The following is a 13585-nucleotide window of genomic DNA, read 5'->3' as shown; positions in this document are numbered from 1 at the left end:
GACTGGATAGACCCTCCTGCATTAAGCAATTGGGCTTCCCAGATGGTGCTAGTGGTAAAGAACCCGCCTGCCAGCGCAGGTAGACATAAGAGACACAGGTTCGATCCCTGCGTCGAGAAGACCTCCTGGAGGAGGGCATGGCAACCCGCTTCAGTGTTCTTGCCTAGAGAAGCCCATGGACAGCAGAGTCCATAGTGTCGCAAAGAGTCGGACACAATTGAAGCAACTTAGCATGATGGCGGAGCCTGGTGGGCTGCTGTCTCTGGGGTCGCACAGAGTCGGACACGACTGAAGCGACTTAGCAGCACTAGGCTCACCCATCCCTGGGATTCTCCAGGCAAGAACACTGGAGTGGGTTGCCATTTCCTTCTCCAATGTGTGAAAGTGAAAAGTGAAGTCACTCAGTCGTGCCTGACTCTTAGTGACCCCATGGACTGCAGCCTACCAGGCTCCTCCGTCCATGGGATTTTCTAGGCAAGAGTACTGGAGTGGCTTGCCATTGCCTTCTCCGTTGTTATTAAGCAACTAAAATAACATTCAAATGATGTGAAACAATAGTTTTCTGACATTGGACTATAAATCACAGAGGAGAGTGACCTCTGCAAGAATGGACACAAAGAGCATGAGTTTTATGGTTACCCAGCCTGCTGCCTGGAGAGTTTCCAGGCCACAACGTGGGGAGGGGGGCAGCCAAACAGAGCCTGGTTGACGCTTCTCCACATTGAGGAGAGTTGAAAATTTGAATTTAGAGAGTCCGAGGAGGCTGGAATTTGCAAGCAGAGCAGTAGAGAGGAGAGAGCTGCACGGAGAAGGAGAGCAGTGGAGATCTACGTGCTTTGCTCGCTTGTTTGATCAAAATTACTATTGAGTGCCATCTACTTAAAAAGAGTTTGAAGCAGCTTTCAATAATAGGCATACATACATCGAGGCCACTGAAACAGAAGTCAGGAATCTAAAACCATACAATGTAAAGACAAAATATACAGCAAAGACCTAGGCTAACGTAGTGAATTTAATTATGAATTTAAATGAGCTGGATGCCAAGTGATAGAGAACTGAACCTCATTTTCTTCCTCTATAAAATGGAATTAATGATCTCTGCCCAGCCTACCCCAGGGAGGGGTCACGAAGATCATCAAAGCTATGGGTGAGACTGCTTCATTCAGGACTCTTCTGGTGCAAGTAATTGAAAGCTGTACTTAACCGAAGACAACTGTGAGGTTCAGGATGAGGCATTTTCATTTCTCCACATCTGGCTCTGCTTTCTCTGCTCCATCCTCAGCCTCTGCCCAGTTGCTTCTTCTTCCCATTATCACAGCACCAAGTCTTGGGGTGGTGGGGGTGGAGAAGCCCATTTCCTCAAAAGTGCCAACAAAATCCCTGGAGATCCCTCTTAGCCTTGATTGCCTACCTTGGGTCATGTGCCCATCCCTGAACCAGTCACTGTAGCTAGAGGACAGGCTGTACTGATTGGCTTGGGCTAAGTCATGTGAGTAAACTCCGGGAGTTTGTGTGCTGCAGTCCATGGGGTTGCGAAGAGTCAGACACGACTGAGCGACTGAACTGAACTGAACTGAAGTCATGCGATCCAGCCCTGCATAGAGTCAGCTTCACAAAACTTCAAGACTGAGAGTACAGTCTAGAGGATCCTCTGTTGGTTTTTCTCTCTCGCTCCCACGGACCCATTTTCTACCGTTCTCTGTGCCCTGAGAGGCTGATTTCATAGATCACCCAGGATCTCTTGTCCTTCGGCTTCCGGTTGAATTTGGTTAGTGGAGAACATAGGCAGGAGATTGGAGGTCGGGAGGAGCAAGAGGGGTCAGGGTGCAGCCCCTCTACCACCACTACCACTTTGGAGCTGCGTCTCCTAAAATAGCTGTGCCCTTCCCTCCAGGGCTAAGTCTTCTCTGTGTCTCCCGATCTTATGAAGCTCCGCTGACACTCTCTCTTTGCCTTCAAATATCAGCTCATGCCTTTGCTAGTGTACAGGCACATAACCTTCCCTTGTCTGCTCCTTTAATCTGCCCCTCGCTCTGTAAGTGATCCTTAATAAAGTCCCTTTTGAACCATCCAGGGTGAATTGTTTCCTCCTGTGACCCTGTATTTATTATCTATTACTTCATACCAAATTATCCCAAAATGTAGTTGCCTGAAGCAACAATAAACTTTTATTATCTCACAGAGTTTCTGTGAGTCAGGAATTCAGGAGTGACTTAGCTGGAAGGTTCCAGCCTGGGTCTTTTATGCCTCCTCTTTGAAGCCTTCACAGGCCTTCCTTGAGTGAGTAAGCTAAGGCAGCTGAGGCTGGGACTACAGCCCATTTAGGGCAGAACTGTACTGGGGCAGGAGGGAAAGTAGGAGGTTTCAGAGTTCAGCAGACCTGAGCTCACACCCCAGGTCTGCGTCTCACAGCAGTGACCCAGAGCGTGTGACTCACCTGACTGAGCCTCGTTTTCCTCATCCAAGAAGTGGCAATATCCCCAGGCCTGTGGACCACCTGGTTCACCCAAACTTGGATCCATTTAATACCAGAGCAGACCGTACTTAGCCTAACAAGTGGGACCAGAGCCCAGGAATATGTTTGTTCACTACATTGTCCCTAGAGCCCAGCGAGCCTGGCCCAAGGGAGAAAGGTCCCCGGTACCTGATGGATGAATGAGTGTGTGAATGACTGGCTGAATGAACAACACACAAATGAACTTACCACAGACCTCTTTGACTCCAGCTGGCTTCCTATGCCCTTAAGGCAAAGTCTGGGTTCTGTTTTATTCTGTTTAACCTCCCTCGGGTACAGAGAACTGCCCAGCTCTGTTTCACTTCTTCATTCCTTTTTATCCCCATTCTCCACTGCCACCCCACTCTCTCCACAACAGGCATTCTAATAAATCTAAGTATACCTTTTTTTTGTATGTAGTTTTGCAAAATGTGTATTGTTGTGTGTGTTTTTAATTTAAGTGGTATTGTGTTACATGTTATCTTTTCTTCTTACTTTATTAAGTCATATGCAGCCATTCATTTTGCTCATTGTATATCTAATTCGTTGCTGATGACTCTCCCCAGGTCACCTCCATCTCTCTCACACACAGACACATACATGCACACACACACAAACACACACACACACCGTAATGTGTGTAATTAGCACTCTTCTGAGTCCCCTATGAAAACTTCTCGAGGCTGTATCCCAAGAGTGGAATTCCGGGTCAGAGGGTGTGTGGACACTTAATTGGACAGATGCTGCTCAGAATATCTGCTCCTTTGACATCCTACCAGTGACACACTAGGTCATTATCAAGTTCTCACCAATATTTGCATGATCTGTATTTCTAATTTTTGCCATTTCTTTTGTATAAAATGACATCAATTTAATTTTGATTTCTAATGATATTGAGCCTCCTTTCATGTGCCTCTTTGCTCTGGGTTTCCTCTTTTGTAATTTGCTTGTTTGTGCTTTGCCCATTTTTCTGATGGATTTGCTGCTTGTATACAATGTTAATTTTCAGGAGCTGTGTCCAATCTGGATGTTAATATCATCTTTATTGTAGACCTTACAAAATCTTTCATTCTGTCATCTGCCTATTACTGACTTTGTTCAGGGGCCTTTGTCTAACAGAAACACTCTCAATTCTGATATAATCAAATTAATCAAAATTTTTACCTTCTCGTTTGTCCTTTTGAAGTTTTGTTTGAGAAGTTTTTCCTTGCCCTTAGGCTTTGAAGATATTCTCCAACATTTTCTTCTAATCAAGATTCCTCTCTACATCAAGTTTGTTCCCTCTGTAAGGGGAATTCTTAGCCCAGCTTTCAGATAATATAAATTTTATCTCTTTATATAATAGGAGAGATCACAGCCAAATCAAGTGGAGGATCCCAGGCTAGAACCTCAGTAGCCTGCCTCCCAGCCCCACACCCTTTCTGAAACACTGGTCCTTGAGTCACCAAGTCCTGACCATTTTTTCTTTATTATTCTTCCAGTCTATGCCCTTATTTCTGCTTGGTTACCTACTGCAGCCCAAGCCCCCTGGCGGTCTGCCTGGACTGCTGCAGTACCAGCTGCCTCATTTGAACTCTGGCTCTGGCCCCCAGGCCAGTCTGCAGCCCACCTGGCTTAAAGTGAAAATTCCAACAGATTGCAAACTGCATGTCTCAGACTTTCAGGTCGACTGGTCAGCAGTTTGGTTTTCCTTGTGGAGACTAATCTATTTAACAAAAATAGAACATACAGTAAAGCAAAATTAAATATTTCTAATCATGGGGATGCTTGCATCTGCAAATGACCAGGAAAGAAGGGAGGTTCAGGGTGGGGGCAAAAAGCTTAGAGGAGGCTCTGTGATTCTTGGATTTAGAGCTACATGGCCACTCACCCAGGAACCCAGGCAAGGACCCCACTCACTGGCCCCGCCAGATCCCCGCTCCAGCTGTGCTGATGAGAAGTGGCACCACCGAATCAAAAAACCTTTCCTCACTTCTCAGCTTTCCTCACACCTCACATCCCAGCCACCTCTAGGCCCCGAGGAGCCCACCCCCTTCCCAACTCTTCTCTGTCTGTGTCACCCTCATCTCTCACTTGGATTCCACATCAGCTGCTAACTGACTTCTTTGTCTCCAGTCTTGCCTCGTAACCATCCGTTTTCCACACAGCAGCCAAAATAGTTTTTCTTTTTTTTCCCTTTATAGAGATATAACTGACAAATAGGAATGCTATATATTTAAGGGGAACAATCTGATGATTTGATGTGTGAATACATTGTAAAATGATCACCACAATCAAGGTACTTAACATAGCCATCACATCACAGATTTACCTTTTTCTTATCTTTATTTTTTCTTTTCGAGTCATGAGAACACTTAAGATCTACCCCTTTAGCCAGTGTCTAGTGTACAGTGCAGTATTGCCTGTGTCTTCTTCCAATTTCCACTCGCTCTAGGGTTGGCTATTGGCAGCGCTGACAAGGAGGCTGGGAGACATTGCCCACAGAGTCCCAGGTCCAGCAACACAGAGCCCAGTGGACCAGGGCAGCTTGGATGCTGAGAGACAATAGTAGTAATGGGACAGCCCCTCCTCTAGCTCTTCCCACTCTGATTTGAAGGCCCCCCCCCGCCCCACTTTAAGAAGAGATTCTCGTCCATCCCTTGAGCCAGTGAAAACTAGGCATGTTGAATTTCTCTTCAGTTTCATATTCCTGAGAAGACTGACCAGGCCACTGTGTTGGAACCAGCTCCTGCAGGCTGCCTAGAGCCAGTTGTTAATGGTTGATCACTTGAAATCTGCCTTAGTGGGAATATTTACACTATGGAAACTGGCAAACACTACAGATCAGCCCCCACCCCAAAAAGCCAGTTTAACAGTTACCAACACATTCTTGACCCCTTCTTCTGCCTACCTCCTATTCCACTCCTCCTCCTTCCCCCTAGCCCAAGGCTACTTGGGACTCACTCTCACCCCCACAAAGGGCAAATTTTCTGATCAGTGACTAGTTTTTGAAATGAAGGCAGGGTAGTATGTGGTTAGAAGATTGAGCTTGAAGTTAGACATGGGTAGGGTGAGTCTCACTTCTACTGCCTCTAGATGTGACCCTAGGCAACTTTCTTCTCAGTCCCTCAGTTTTCTTATCCTTAAAATGGAGATGATAATACATAGTTCATTCCATTGAGGTTGTTGTTGAGAATTAATTAATAAAGGAGAACCCCAGGGAAAACATCTTAGATAACATACACAAGTGTTTTAGCAGAGCTAAAAATAAGTTAAAGATTGTTATCACTGCATGTTCTGCAGAGAAAAACCTGAGAACAGAGATGAAAAGGGACTTGCCCAGCTTCCCTTTCTGGAAAATGGCAGAGCACAAATCTACCTCTCAGACCCCTTGTTCATTGCTCTTTCCATTCTTCTAAGTTGAGGGGGAAATGTGCTTATGCTTGCACAGATCCTTGGCTCTTATTCAGGAAAACTCTAAACTGTCAGTAAAACTTAATCTATTCCAAGAGGGAGTATTATTTTGTTGGTGATGATGTTGCTATTTTTATCTGTAAAAAATGTTCCTCCTTATAATAGCCTTTCAATAAAGTTTTCCTGTTATTAAAATAATGCATGCTCATTAGAGGATATTGGAAAATATTGAAAAGTAAAAAGACAAAAAAGCCATAATCCCACAACCCAGGAACAACCAATCAACCCAGAATATTCATTGGAAGGATTGATGCTGAAGCTCCAATACTTTGGCCACCTGATGTGAAGAGCTGACTTATTGGAAAAGACCCTGATGCTGGGAAAGATTGAGGGCAAAAGGAGAAGAGGGAGGCAGAGAATGAATCTGAGCAAACTCTGGGATAGTGAAGGTCAGGGAAGCCTGGCATGCTGCAGTCCATAGGGCACAAAGAGCTGGACATAGTTTAGCGACCGAAGTGTTGCCACCTTGCCCACTCTACTCCATGCTCTTCTTCCCCCAGCTCCACTGGCACTGTTTCAGCTCCTCCCGCTTCCCAATCTTTCGTGCCTCGGAACCTTTGTACTTGCAGTTCTTCTTCCCAGGGGGAAACTCTCCCCTCACTCTTAGCTAACTCCTTCAGTTCTCAATGCAAATGCCATCTCTCCAGAAGTCCTCCTTGATCCCTAGTCTACTTGGGGTCTTGCAATTCTCTCTTGTACTACCCTGTTCTTTTCCTTTATATCACTTACTGTAGTTTGTAATTATATATTTATCAGTGTATTTATTGTTTAATGTCTGTAGTTCCCACCAGACTTCAAGCTCCATGCACTCTAGGACCACATGAACTTTGCTTGCTCTTTATCCAGTGCCTGCCTGTCACAACTTTGACATTTAGGTGCTCAACAGTGCTGATTGATTGAATGCGTGTATCATAATATTTCATCATGCGTCTGTCTCACTTTAGTGTTTTCTTATTTCTTGGATATCTTGTTCATATCTGATAGTTTGCTATTTTAAATAAGCTTGATTCTTGTATCATTACAGGAAGATAAGAGAGTTGGTCCCACCTCTCTTGGGCCAGCCAGCCAGCCATCTTCTCTTGGTCTCCACTGTTCTCTACTTCACTAAACCCTGCCTTAGACCACCACTCCCTCTGTGGCTGGACACCACTTTAATCCTGTGGGCTATCTGATCACGATCCCTCAGAAGGATGTCCCTGCATTTAATGGCACCAGCAGAAGGATGGCAGTGGACAGGGCACACTTCCCATCCTGCCCCTCCTTTTAGTTCACTGCAAACCAGCTGCTGATGTATCAATGGATACATCAAATTTTCCTCAAGACTTAGGTCTATCAAAAGCATTTTTATGTAAGAAAATATCTTAAATAGTATGCAGAATATGCCTTATCTTATAGCCCAAGGGACATGCAAGGAAAAAAGGAGTATTTTTCACCTTTGCAGAACATGTGGGTAGATATACCCAGCTTCTCGGTATTTCTCTTTTATGCCCTGTCATCCCCTGGGAAACAGAAAACACCTTCTTCTTCAAGCCTACATGATGAGGAGCTCTACTCTTTATGGAAAATCTGGCCAGCAATATAACCCCCAAATTTTCTCAAAGTCCTCATTATTCATTTCAGGCCAGTATTGTCCTAGGTAAAGGGCTGGCGGCAGAACAGCCTACAGTGGTCTTGAATCATCCACACAGACAGTGATGGGCTGGCCAGGGTCCCCCAGCACCCTTCAGCTTCCATCTCCTTAGAGATTTTGCTGTCTGTATGGCATGTCAGGGCAGATCTTGTTTCCCCACAGCATAAATCAAACACTCAGCTGATCATGTTTGCTCACACCTCCCAAAGACAAACACAACTGCCCAGAGACAAGAGTGCAGTTAGAGCCGTATTAAAGACAGAACGCCTTCCCTAAGTGCTGTGTGTCCGGCTGAGACTGTGTCCCTCAGTGGGCCCAGAGTTCTGTGAAATTAGGCTGAGCCAAGTAAGTCTTCCCTCTTTGTAGCCTTCAGCTCCAGCCCGACATCAGATAATTTTCCAGGCAGGGTGTCCCTGCCCTTTAATGTAAAATTGAAAGAGAGAAAAAATATTTCCAATGTAGGGCTTGGCCTCTGCAATTCATAAACTGTTGTTGGAATAAATTTTATTCATGCTTAGTGGTGAAACATTAAAGATGAACAGTGAAAGCAGAATTAATTTTTCTAAGAGGGCGCCACTGAATCCTACTGACTGCTGGAATCCTCAGTGTACATTTTACTCTCTGCTGATTTTTCTGGGGATTCTCAACTGACATCATGGTGGAATTTTGAAAACTCAGATTATCTGGAGGATTATAAGAGTTAATCTTTGTGTGCGGCAATTCTGGGTTTTGCTTTTTTCATAATTGTCTTCTTTAGTTCTCACAGACAATCCCGAGAAGTATTTTTCTTCCTATTTTTCAAGTAGGAGAATTCATGTTCAGAAACATTCAATGACTGTTCAAGGTCACACTGGTGGCTAATTTACTGTTGTCTGGTGAATGCAGAAACTAAAGTCTTTTTTCCATATGTTATCCTATGTGTTCTGAAGATTCCTGTAAAAAAAAAAATTCAGCTTTACCAGTCCCAATTCAACCTGAACTATTTGGATCAGCTTTTATGAAACAGATTGCTGTCTTTGACATGAGCAACATCTCTTTCAGGAAGAAGAAAATTCCTTATAAACTATCCACTTGGGGTTTTACCTCCATTATTTTATTTGCATTCCAAATCAGCTCTGTGGTCATTCTTATAAGCTCCTTTGGAAGTTAGAATCCGTTATCAATCAGCATGCAGTCAAGAAAGCAGAAAGCACTTCAGGCATTTCAGAGGGAGATTTAACACGGGAAACTGGTTACAACTTTGTTGGAAGGGATGGAGGAGCAAATCAGGTAGGCACTGTCACCAGAGATAAGTATTTACAGAAAATGACCAGGCCCCTTGGGCTGCAGGAGCAGTAAATGGACTGGTGTTGCCACTGCCTCTGACATGCCTGAAGTACTTTCTGTTTTCTTGGCTGCGTGCTGATTGGTAATGGATTCCAACTTCCACAGAGTCTTTAAGTGGCCACAGAGCAGACTGGAAATGCAGATAAAATAATGGAGACCCCTGTACTCTGGCCTCTGAGGCTCCTGCCACTGCAATTTCTGTTGCCGCTGGGACCCCAGCACTGCTACTCAGCAGTTAGCCGGAGCCCCGCTACACACACTAACAGTGCGGAGCTGCTGGGGCCCTGGACACCTGCAGTCACTCAGCTCCTGCTGCTGCAACCAAAGAAGGAAAAAAAATTAAAAAAGCTTTTCCCTGCTGCACACTTTCTAACCCCCTGTGAATGCTTCTCATTAGCAGAACCTAAATAGAAACCAGCTGGCAGGGGCTTCTGGGAAGTGTGGTTTCTGGGCTGTGGGCCCCTGTGACACAGAGGAGGACATAGTCGAGTGAGTGTGGACTGGGAGCCAACAGATTCCAGCCCCCACCCCAGCCAAAGTTATCGAACTCCACTGCTTTGGAATGTAACGCATCACGTGGTTTGGTCTCAGGTCGATAGGATGATCCTCTGTTACAGCCTGGACCGCACGCAACAAAAGCTTAAGGAGAGTCTCAGCATTTCTATGTACATAAAGAATATGCATGTGGGGAGAAGAGCAGAAAATAATCCCTGATCAGGCTGGGGTTTTAGAAATCAAAGCCAGCCTGGCTTCCCTGGCTAAGATGCCAGGCCACTGTGAAACCAGAGTCTAGTTGCCATGCGGACTTGACTCGGAACCCATCGCCTCTGTTCCTCTGTTCTTATTGCTCAGGCTCCTTTGGTTTGTGAAAAAGAAATTGTTCCAGTGACCTCTGATGGCAGATGTCTTAGGTCAGGTTACCCATGAAACAGACTCTGAGACAGAGATTCACATACAGGAGGTTTATCAGGGAGGCTCTCAGGACAAAACTGAAGGAAGGGAAGCAGAATCAGGGAGAGCAACGAGCTGAGTTGGGCGCAGCGGCAGTCCTGGCCTCAGCCACCCCCGGGGGACCTGGAGCCCATGCTTCTTCACAGCTGCCCTGAGCAAGGGGACTCAAACCGCTGTGTGCCTTCACTTTGACCAGTGGATGTAGGCTGCCCCCAGGGAGGGACTTAACCTTAATCGTCACCTTTCGAGCAATCCAGCGGCAGCCAAGATGCTAGGGAAATATGTCTGTATCCTGGGGACATCTGGTCACACACCTCGGTGCTCACCACATCCCCTCCCAGAGGACAGAAGTAGAAGGGAAGCGTCTGCTGCCCGGCCACAGTACTCAGCCACCTTGGTGATGCACTCTGAACTGGTCAGAGGGACAGTGTGACCAGCACCGTAGTCTAAGTCACTGTCACTTCACACCTGGATGACCAGATGCCTGAGCCTCCCTCCCATGTCTCTTTTCCCACTTTCTCTCCAAGAACCAGAGAAATCTTCTCAAATCTTAAATGAGATCATATTACTTCTTTGTTTAGGCTCCCCACCCCCATGGCTGTTCATTGCACTTAGCATCCCCTCCAGAGCCCAGTGGGGGCCCCCAGACTCTGCCTACCTTACCTCGCTCCCCCTGCTGGCCCTTTCTGACCCTTCTCACCTGAGGGCCTCTGTCTTGGCCTTTCCCTTTGCCTGGAGTAGCTGTCTCTTGCCCTGCAGGCCTCAGCTCTTACGTCCCCTCTTCAGTGAGGTCTTCCCTGAAAGTGTGTTAGTCGCTTAATCATGTCTGACTCTTTGCGACCCCATGGACTATAGCCCACCAGGCTCCTCTGTCCATGGCATTCTCCGGCAAGAATACTGGAGTGGATAACCATTCCCTTCTCTAGGGGATCTTCTTGACCCAGGGATCAAACCCAGGTCTCCTGCACTGCAGACAGATTCTTTTACCATGTGAGCCACCAGACTCACTCCACTGCCCAGGCACTGCCTTTTGATTTTCTTCACAGTACTCTTCAGTAACTGACGTGACCTTATTCATTTATTGGTGAACATGTTTTGCCTGTCTGTCCTAATCATATGTAAAGGTCTCTGAGAACAGAAATCAGCACCTAAAAGAGGACTTGGCCTGGAGCAGGTAAATATTTGTGGAATGTTGAGAGTTGAGGACCTGCTCACGTGGAGAGCAGGCAGAATTTCATGAACATTACCTGACTGGCTTGTGGCCTTCAGGCAGAATTTCATGAACATCACGTGATTGGCTTGTGGCCTTCCTCACTCATGTCCAGTCTTATCCAGGTGGGCTTGGCTGGGACGGTGGTCCCCATCCAGTCAGCCATGGTCAAGTTTGCAGAGTTGGCATCAACTGTCAAACCCAGCAGATGCCATGGTCACAACCTTAGGAGAGAATCACATGTCAAATTTTCCTCAGAAGGGGGCTTCGCAAACTTCACCGCACTTGTCTGGTGCAGACCCTCAACATAGCCAGTTACCCACCCACATGGCCACATTACTCATTTCCCACAGTCACAGAGCTCTCAGCTTTCTCCCTTTGATTGAACACACAGTGGCCCATGTGGTTTGGGAACTCAGTCACTTAGGGGCTGCTGTTTCTGAGCTGTGAAGCCACCTTGGCTTAGGGCCCAACAGTTTACCTGTTTGCCAGCTGAAATCATGTGATGTTGAAAATGTCTTCCCAAAGGTTGGAAAGCTTCTTGGTGCTTAAAATCTTTTTTTACTTCAGCTCTTTGCTATGAAGTGTGTTTAGATAAAAATTACTGGTGCCATTTACTGAGTGCCTGTTGAAGACCAGGAGCTGTGCTAGGTCCATAACTCAGGTGCTCAGGGACTTGCCCAAGGGGGCCCTGAACCCAACTTTGAGATACTCAGACGCTGGCCTCCTTCCACTGCATTACCTGAAAAATTGAGATAGGAGGAGCTCCTGTTTACAAACATAGTTACTGTGAGAAAAATAAAATATGACAGACCTTACTTCCAAGATGAACTAATTAGTTTTATCTAAAAAGTAAAGGAAAAAGGAAAACAAGAAAAAAACCCAAAAGTGAAAGGAGATTCTTTCTCACTTCCATCCTGTATTCCACTCCAGTATTATTCCATCCACACATTGAATACCTTTTGATATACCTTTTTCATTTAATAAAGATTCTTCAGAATTTGTCCACATTTTATATCCAGAGCTCTTTGGAGTTATTCAAAGCTTGGCAGAAGATGGATGAATTAGTTAGATGTCCACCTTTGTCAAACAAAGAAATGTCCTGTGAACAATATCTGCATCTTTTCCACCCTTGCAAAGTGGTTCATTTGCATAAAAGTGATCCTTTGGAAGATGTTCTATGTTTTTCAATCATCCCTAGAAATAAAATCACAGCTCCTGTCTCACCTTACGCTGAAGTGTTTTCACACTCCAGGGAATTGCTTACCATCACCTGAATATAGAATTCGGTGGGTGTTAGTTTCAAACTGATACTACTCGCAGCTGTCTTCAGGATTTCAAAAAGGTGTCAAAGTAGCCTTAGAACGTGTCTCTCATTCCGACAACAGGTTGAGCGATTCTCTTTGTTCCAAAAGCTTCAGGGCCTCAGACTTTGGATTTCCGCCATGGGAAGACATGTACTTTCTGTCACTTTCTCTTGAGAATTGCACAGAATCCATGGTATCATCTGTGCTGTTCCCTGATGATGCAAGCTCATAACTGTGCTTGTAAAGCTGTGTACCTTTAAGACAATTCATTTTCTTAATTTCACATTAATGGAAAGAATGGAAGAGATTTATTTCTGGATCAGAAACAACATGCTGTGGTAAAGTTGCGCAGACCTTAAAATCAAACTCGGGTTTGAATCCAGCAGCCTCACTTGCAATGACCTTGGCATAACCTCCTTCAATCTCAGTTTCTTGATCTGTAAAATTAGAATCATCCCCCCTTTCTACTCAAGCATGTCATAAAGATTCATTGATATAACCTGTGTCAGTTTCCTTGCACGGTTGCAGAATTTTAGGTGGACCGTAAATAGACAAAGAGAGACCACACCCTCTCTTTATATTCCTGGCTTATTTAGCCCAGCATATGGAAGCCGGGTATCAGCCAGCAAAGCAGATGCAGCAGATGACTCTTGTCTTTTAGCTCCTGGGGTCCCTAATGAGGGGTGCTCAGCTGCCTGTGACACTAGTCAGGTCTCACTGGCTCAAAAAGCTTAATTTTGTGCTGCCCCATAGCCCAGTTATAATTGGGGCTGACATCACCACTCACGAAGAACCTACAGAAACATTCTCTGTCCTTAATAAGAAATACAGGCCTCGACCTTGTATTCCTGTATCCCTTCTGACCCGTCAGATAAACAGCCTCAGCGAAGACCCGCATCTTTATGGGTGGGGCATGGGAGCACAGCCAGGGCCAGGCTCCAAGGGCTTCATCTCTTCCTCCATCTTTCCAACCACCCTGGAAGACCTTGTCCTGGGATAACACAGGGCACATGGGTGTTTAATAAACAGTCATGATGATAATGATGGTGCATGTCTTGGCCTTAATATACATGTGTTGGTTTCATTATTTTGTGCTCCTCAGATTATCCAGATAAAGTCACAACCATTCTAATGACAATTAGTTTAATTTTGCATCTGTGGTTCCTCAGGAGTCTGCTATTTCTCCAGTAATAATTGCATTCTACAGTTAATGA

At 45.5% G+C, this 13585-nt stretch overlaps 1 protein-coding gene across 2 annotated transcripts in view; it reads left to right on the top strand.

Moving 5' to 3' along the window:
• Positions 1 to 13585, top strand: part of GABBR2 (gamma-aminobutyric acid type B receptor subunit 2) — a 379938-nt gene that overhangs the window by 266877 nt on the left and 99476 nt on the right. The gene's annotated exons all lie outside the window — the stretch shown is intronic.

This window comes from Moschus berezovskii, chromosome 7 (assembly GCF_049115385.1).
Source record: "Moschus berezovskii isolate FMDL1 chromosome 7, NW_MosBer_1.0, whole genome shotgun sequence".
Lineage (NCBI taxonomy): Eukaryota > Metazoa > Chordata > Mammalia > Artiodactyla > Moschidae > Moschus > Moschus berezovskii.
This window is presented reverse-complemented; position numbering and strand designations above follow the sequence as displayed.